We start from the raw sequence: 8,470 nt of genomic DNA, 5'->3' as shown, positions 1-8,470 counted from the left end.
CTAGAGAAAGCCGGCGTGCAGCAATGAAGACCCAATGCAGCCAAAAATAAAAATTAAAAAAAAAAGAGAAGAAAGCAAGAATAGATGCAGCCCAAGAATAGGGTCTCAGAAAACTCCACTATTTGGAGGTCAGGCCACAGGTCAGACAGAAGTGATACAGAAGGACTGGGCAGGGTGGTAGACAGTTGAGAAAATTCTGGACATAACTGGCGTGTGGGAAGAAAGTTTCCAAGACCAAAGCACTTCTGGAATCTAGAACAGTGCTACTCAAAGACTCCCTAGGGAAATTGTTTCTGGATAGTGACAACATGAACAGCTGTCCTAGAATATAAACCAACTAAGCACACTTTAGTTCAGCTAACTTTTGTTTTTGATTTCTTTTCATAACAAGACTTTGTCCATGTGAAGGAAGTGATGCATTGATTTGCATCCTGTCACAGGCTTCTCAGACTCAACAATAGTTCTCCAATCGCACTTCGAGCAGCCTTGTTCTAACACTGATCCCTCTGCTGAGATCAGGTCAGTATATGATACATATCGTTGGAAATACAAATAGATTTGAATCTGAATTATTGTATGGAATTTTAAACATGAATAATTGATTACAGGGAATGAAATAGACATATACAGATATGCGTCAATTAGAGATAAGGACTTAGGGACTCTAATGAAGGGATTTCCTGATTAATTTTGAAAAACAAAATTCTTAACAGTAAAATGCTTTTGTTTTTAAAAAAGTCTTACTTTGAACTATGATGTCCAAAACCTATTACTAGAGCTCTCTGTGGAAGCAGGAGAAGGGGTGGATCTGGAGATGCAGAGTGTGGTCTGCTCACAAACCTCTTCCCCTCTGTGCTACTCCTTAAGATTCCAAAGTGGAACCAGAGGATTCTACATTTCACAGCTTGATTTGAAAACCACTGGGGTTGACAGTAAAAAATGATTCACTTTGAATCCTATGTTGACTCTTGACTTTTGCATTTTCTGATCCTGTGACCTGAAGAAATGCCACTTAAGCTTCTTGAGGCTCAGTTTTCTAATCTATAAAACTGGGACACAATAGCAATTTTAAGAAGTGCTTCTGATTATCTAGTTAGCTGATATGAGTGAATGTGCCTTGTGCAGTTTAAGGACTTGGTAAGAAAGGACCTCTCCAGTTCTCGCTACAGTCCCCTGTGCTTCAGGGAGCTCTGGCTGCAGAAACCGTGGCCTCAAAGTTGGTGCTTGAATATCTCAAGTTCAGTCACTCCCTGAAACCTGGTTGTTCCTAGGCAAGTGAATGAGAAGAATGAAAAATAAGCACCATGTTCCAGTGAAGCGTTGTAACTATGAGCAGGGACTCACGTGTGAGGGGTCAGAGTCCATACGTGTTCACAGCAATGTCAAGGGTATCACTTAAACTTTCAGTCCCTGATTTTCACTGCAAGAGGACTAACATAAAAGAAGGTAAACTCTTTTTTTTCTTTTTTTCCTTTTAGCGATTTTATTTAGAATTCTAGACCTTTCAACAATCTTTTTGAGTCTCCTTTATGTTTTTTCTTCTCTTGATTTCTATCTCCCTTCAGTATCCTGTTTTTCCTTATTATTTGCTTCCTCATTCCACTTGTTGAACTTGTATTTGGAGGGGGATTGGTATTCATGAATGTGTATAGCATTTTTTATTTGAAACTTAGAAATTGTACACACATATTTCCTTACTTGTCATGTGTCCTTTTTGATGAAAAATGGCATTACCAAGTTTCCTTACTTCCCTCTTTCATTACCCTTTGCCCCAATCAACATTGAGTTTCAAAGGAAAAATCCCTTCAAATTTCAAAAATTGAAGATGTAACATCCTTAAGAAAACGTGAAAGAAATGACTTATCTTTTGAAGGCAATCTTCAAAGAAAAGTTGCAAAAGTGTATTTCAGTATTGACAACAATACTGAAGTAATAATTCTAAGCGTCATCATTAATTAAACACTTACTCTGTATTAAGCACTCTTCCAGGAACTCTTAATTCTCATAATACGCATATGAAGGTGATACCACTATTATCCTTGTTTTACTAATGAGCATATTAAGGCAGAGAAAGGTTGAGTAAGTTTCTCAGGGTCACACAGCTAGAATATAGGGAAATAATAGGATTTAAACCTAGGCCATCTGACTCCAGAGACCTGCTTTAACAGAATACTATCTTTTTTCTTTTAATAGATCTTTATTGGAGTATAATTGCTTCACAATACTGTGTTAGTTTCTGTTGCACAACAAAGCGAATCAGCCATATGCATACACATGTCCCCATATCCCCTCCCTCTTGAGCCTCCCTCCCACCCTCCCTATCCCACCCCTCTAGGTCATCACAAAGCACCAAGCCAATCTCCCTGTGCTATGCAACTGCTTCCCACAAGCCAACTATTTTACATTCAGTAGTGTATATATGTTGATACTGCTCTCATCTCGCCCCAGCTTTGCACTCCTACCCCATGCTACCTTGAAGTAAGTTTGTCAGATGATGAGTGCCTATTGCTCCCCTTTCCAGGATAAAGATCAAAAAGATATAGTTAAGAAGAAAGCATTTGCACTAGTCTGACTCCTTGGTAAATTTGTGGAAGAGTATATAGAATAGATGGTGTCATTTTCATCAATTCATATACTCTTGGATCCCACACAGGAGAAGGCATTAGAGGACTCAACAGATTGTTCCCTAATCATCTAAATCCATGTAGTTTCTCATGAATAAAAGTTTGTAATCTTTTCAAACTACTTAGGGATTGGCAGCTGGGTACACTATTAATTCCTTTTGGAGCTTGCCACTTAAGATGGACCTTAATGAATGTAGCATTTTATTTTTAATTAAAATACTTAGTTCAGGGAGTATTTATTAATAATTCTAACAGCAACAGATGGTCTGCTTATGTGCTGTAACAGTCTTTACCCAAAATCAGTCAAAATAATTAACAAAATGTAAATTATTAAACACTTAAATATGTATTATGTATCATTACCATTCCCATAACATATTCTAATCTTTAATGAGAAAAAACATGACAGTTAAACAATAATCTATAGAATACTGCATACCAAATGTTCAGAAAACTAGATTTTCTTGTTTTGTTATGTTAAAAATATTTGTGTTAGTAGCATTTTCTAGTATTCCTGCTGCCTAGAAGTGGAAGTAAAGCCAAAGCTAAATAAACAAAATTTTTCTTTGGTAAGAACATCATATACAGTGCTTTACGAAAGAATTGCATCTAATATTGGACAAGAACCTGAAAGTCCAGGTCTGACATTGGATTTTTTGTTGGGACTCTGGGAAATGTTCTTATCCTGTCCATTCATCTGCGGTTTGATCCAGCTGCTCTGAACCTTAGTTTCTTTAAAGGGCTTGAGAATCTTTGGCAGAAAACAGCCACTGGTGTACACAGGTTTTCTCTGTCTGTCTCCTTTACCCCTGGCTTCTCATCCCACACACTTTGTGTTGCCTTTAAAGCTACCTTTATGACTCTTCGAATGAATGGTATTGTTTTTATTTTCCTCATGTTCTTGGGTCATCAAAGTGAGATGCAGTTTTGGAATCCCATATCTTTGTGATCTTTTAACTAAATAATGATACTTAAAACTACTTTGAGAACCAGAAGACAGAAAATCAGTTCATGGTTGGTGGTTTGGCAATGCTCCAACATGCACCAATTTGGTGTAACATTTGTGATAATGTGGGTCTGTCTTAGAAATTATGGAAACCATGAGTTTCACAGCACAGATTCTGAAAACCATGCTTTGCTGTGGAAACAGTGTATGTATACACAGGGACTAAATAACCCCGTTTTAATTCAAGTAGTATTTAAGTTCAAATTTCAAAATTTAATTCAAGTATTTAAATTCAATATTTTAACTCAATTTATATTTAAATGCTATTCTTCCATTTTAATGGCAAAGGTGAAAGGTAACTTAAAGGTCATTCCAACTGTGTGACTTTGAATTTTGTCTTCTTGGACAATTTATTGAAATTTTCTAAGCCTTAGTTTCCTCACTTGTATACTTAGGATAGAAATAGTACCTACCTGATAGATTTGTTGAAACTATTAAGTGAAAATTCCTCGCCACAGTGACAGGATAGGATAAGAGACTATCTAATCTATCTTCCTTCTTTTGAAAACTGATGAAGAAACTAAGTTCCAGAAGGTTAATTGATTTTTCCTGGATCACCAAATAGTTAGAAATGCCAGAAGTAGAAATGATATATCATGGATGCCAGGTCAGCGTTCATTTAATGACACTTATGATGTTTACTTGCTGGAAAAAGGACATTTCTCTCTCAATTTTCAGGTCATAATTTGCTACTCACAGTCACATTTGTGTCCACAGGAAGAACAACATCAGTAAATTAGTTTTCGAGAGTGTAGATGCACATTTAAATTATTTGCTTTAAAATGTATCAAAAATTATTTTAAAAATATGTAATTCATAATTTTTTTCTGGTCAGTTCAAATATTTGCAAATATTTAATGGTAAATGATATTTTCATAAATTTAATTTTGCTCTTTACGTATTGTCAGTTTTTTCTTTTTAACTTAAGACTACCAAAGAATCACATAAACAGTTACTCTATGGGTTTTTTTTTTTTTTTTTTTTTCCCTTACGCGGGCCTCTAACTGCTGTGGCCTCTCCCGTTGTAGAACACAGGCTCTGGACGCGTAGGCTCAGCGGCCATGGTTCACGGGCCCAGCCGCTCCGTGGCATGTGGGATCTTCCCGGACCGGGGCACGAACCCGTGTCCCCTGCATCGGCAGGCGGACTCTCAACCACTGTGCCACCAGGGAAGCCCACTCTATGGGTTTTAACATCTTAACAATTTAGTACCCAAGTGAAACAGGTTTTCTTACAGTTTGACCAAATACATAAATCAGCAAAACCAATTGTGATACTTTATTATAAATGAACAATTCTTTGAATTTTTTAGTCATTGAAAACTTTTGTTTTGCCTTCTAGCAGCTGTCTTCTACAGGAACAGCTGCTAATACTTATATATAACATTTGTCAGGTTCTTTTACAAGCCATATAAACTACAAATGCTGCTTTAAGGGAAGTTTAAAACTGTACTTATATCTATATACCAAATGGTTAAATTACTTTGAAACTTTTTGGATAGATAGGTAACAATTCACCGAAGCAATTATTTTAAAATGTACTGAGCTACTTGTCTTTCATGTCTTTGTAGAGTTTTCTTTTCTTTGTGAACCAAAATAATTTCTTCTATGACAGTTTAACCTAAACTGAGTTATTGAATTATGTAAATTGTTTAAAGATAAAGCATAGGCAGTTATATTTATTATCCAGTCTTTTTGACATTGGAGATTATGTACTTACCAATAAAGATGTCAATTTAGTAATGCTAATGCATTATTGGTGTACAGTGTGTTCCACCATTTTGTTCCCTTCCTTTCACCCGAGTAGAAACACCTACCGTCCCTTCAGGATGGCTGCTCCTGCCCTGGAACATAATCAGTCACTGCTTTCAAATGTCATCTGTGGAGGTCTTCAGGCTAGATAGTCCCTGCAGTGTTTGAAGGCAGCCCCTCAAACACTGCATTCCTTCTTAGGCTGCTCAGGACAGTTGCTAAGCTTTGCAAAGTGCAGGTGCAGTTGCCTTGGGGTATCTAGGGCAGCATTGTGTCTAGAGGGTTGCAGACATTAATTATCAGCCTCTTCTGCTGCACATGGTGGCAGGGAGGAGAACTGGGGATTAAGAAAGCCAGGTAGAACTTGAAGAGAAAAAATGAATTGTGCTCTCTCTGCATATTTAGCATTCTGTCAGCCTCCTGGTCAACAGATCCTGCAGAAGCCCTCTTCAAACCCCCAAGTAAAGCAAAGATGCAGATGCTCAGAGCTGGGCAATCAAAAATCTGAGAATTATCTCTAGGGTAGGAGTTTGGCTTCATTAACTACTGTCAAATACCTGCCTTCTTAAAATCTTTGTACTGCTTGAAGTTTTACATAAATGAGGCCATGGCTCTTAGGATCAGAAATAAGGAGAGGGAGAAAAGGAGGAAACTAAGATCAATATAAAGAGTTTAATCCTTTGACAGTGAAGGTCCCCTCCACCTACCATCTGATCAATTTTCTGAGAAATAGTTTATGCAGTTTTCATCATTTTCTGTAGGCTAGTTTTTACCAATCTAAACATGTTTTCTAAAGTGCAAAGTGTAATTTACTTGGTTCGAATTTAATTTAATATTCGTGTTAAAATACTCATACCTAGATTTTTTTTTCCTCTTGCTCTTATCCATTAATTATTTTAAAATGACTTCATCTATTCCACTAACTCTTAACATGTAGATGTTGGTCTTTTAATTTTTCCTTTTTTATCTAATCATCTCACGACCTTTTTGACCTTTATTAGTTTTAGTAACATATTTGAAAACAAATTCGGGATTCAATTTTGCTTTCAACTCATAAAGGAACTGTGTGCTACATTTAAATGGCTCTTTACCTAAGGACCTTGATGTTTCCTAGCCATTCAATCCTCATATAAGATTTTACTTAACATTCCCAAATTTCTGCATTGACTATATATCTTGACTGTATATATATATATATACACACATTTAAATATATATATGTACACATTTAAATATATATATATTTATATATTTTTTTAACTGACCTTTCTCTCCCTTAAAGTGTTTTTGTTTTTTTACATTCTTCAGACTGGATTTGATTCCCTACTGTGTGAGCAGAAAGATCCTAATCTGTCTGGATGCTGAGCAAGTTCTCTGCACATAGTTGATGGTGAAGACATGCTTGTTGGGTGAAAAAAATGGGTCATCAGTAAACAGGGCATTTCAATACTTTCCAATTCTAATTCAAGGCAACAGAGGAAGGTAGAGATATAAAGTTCTCTTAATATGGAATTCAGTGAGAAGAATAACAATTATTTTCCAGGAACCCTAAAATAGTGGAGGGTTTGAAAATCCTAGTTGAGCACTTAAGCCAGTTATAAAAACCTTAGATTTTCAACCAGCTTTAACAATCCTAAAGAAAGTGTGTCCCAGGAGATGAGAGTTAAGGATATTTACCAAAGCTGTTACTTTGAATTTACTGAATAAATCATTCTTCAAAAGTAGCCCGGAGATCTTTTTCTTAGCTACCAAATTTGCCTTCATTGTCTCATTGGGAACTAACTCACAGATGTGGGGATTGGCCTTGGATGGACATCATATGACTTGGTAATTTTAAGCGTGTGATTGTGCTGTCCAGTGGTAATTATGCCATATGAGAGCCTGTCTGATAGGTTCTACACAAGCCAGGGAACACTGTATCCCAATTTCATATGTTAAGGGGAGGGGGTAGCAGCAATAGAATTCCTAAGGACATAAAGGCCAAAGGTTTGCCAGTCTGGAGGGCTATGGGTATCATATTGGTGGATTTTCCAGCTTGTAGCTATCATGGGGAAAAATTAATTAAATCCCTCTCAGAACTTACACATATGTAGGGTTTAGAAGTCTGCCAAATAAAGACCTCCTGTAAAGAAAGTTGGCAACTTATAGCTTAGTAAAATCAAGGGGTACCAACCACTCAGAGACAGCACAAGCACAGGTGAAACTGGGCCATTTAGGGTCTTATATAGACCACTGCCTTCACTGTAAACTATGATAAAAAGTATCATTCTCTAATACAAATATATTCAGAAAACTCATTGTAAAGATACTGTTTGTTGCCTATAAAAGCCAGTCTCTCTCTCTTTTTTTTTTTTTGGGCAGTACGTGGGCCTCTCACTGCTGTGGCCTCTCCCATTGCGGAGCACAGGCTCCAGATGCACAGCCTCAGCAGCCATGGCTCACGGGCCCAGCCGCTCCGCGGCATGTGGGGTCTTCCCGGACTAGGGCACGAACCCGTGTCCCCTGCATCGGCAGGCGGACTCTCAACAACTGCGCCACCAGGGAAGCCCCAGTCTCTCTTTTTTATTGCTAACAAAATCTTGTTTAAGATATTGTGTCTAGAGGCCTCTTGAATTGGGTAAAAATTGAGTCTGGCCCTGGTTTTGGGTGGGTGTCTGTCCTAGTTTTGGCCTGTGAAATATAAGAGGATGTTCACTAGAGGCTCCTGGGAAGGTTTATCTTCACTGATAAATCTTTTTTATCACCTGAGTATTGGGATGGTTTGTTATATACTAACAGATAACCAGAATAGGGACCGATAATAAATAAAAGAATGTTATATCCCTGGCAAAATATTTCTACAATTTTGAGAAAACTTGAAAAGGGAAAATACTTAAATTCAGTTGGAAAGGTCAATTTTGGTCTATCACCTGGTTCTCTTTATATATGAATTCATTCAAAAAAAAAACACCATATATCTACACTACATGGATGAAAGGCTGTTCAACATGTGTTGATGGGATGTGCAGAGCCCCAGTTTATCTCTTGTCTATGTCCAGTGGATTTAGACAGGTTTGCCTCCTGATTTTAGAATATTCCTTCTTTCTGTA

The 8,470-nt window shown here is 37.2% G+C and overlaps 1 long non-coding RNA gene across 1 annotated transcript; it reads left to right on the top strand.

The window, feature by feature from the left end:
- Positions 1-450: 450 nt before the first annotated feature.
- LOC132521263 (uncharacterized) lies at positions 451-7,033 on the top strand. Its single transcript, XR_009540785.1, has 3 exons — positions 451-519; positions 1,272-1,446; positions 6,690-7,033. It is a non-coding gene; the product is annotated as an uncharacterized LOC132521263 (long non-coding RNA).
- The last annotated feature ends 1,437 nt before the right edge of the window (positions 7,034-8,470 follow it).

Source organism: Lagenorhynchus albirostris, chromosome 5 (genome assembly GCF_949774975.1).
Source record: "Lagenorhynchus albirostris chromosome 5, mLagAlb1.1, whole genome shotgun sequence".
In the NCBI taxonomy this organism is placed as follows: domain Eukaryota; kingdom Metazoa; phylum Chordata; class Mammalia; order Artiodactyla; family Delphinidae; genus Lagenorhynchus; species Lagenorhynchus albirostris.
The sequence above is the reverse complement of the archived record's forward strand: the minus strand, read 5'-3'. Positions and strand labels throughout refer to the sequence as shown.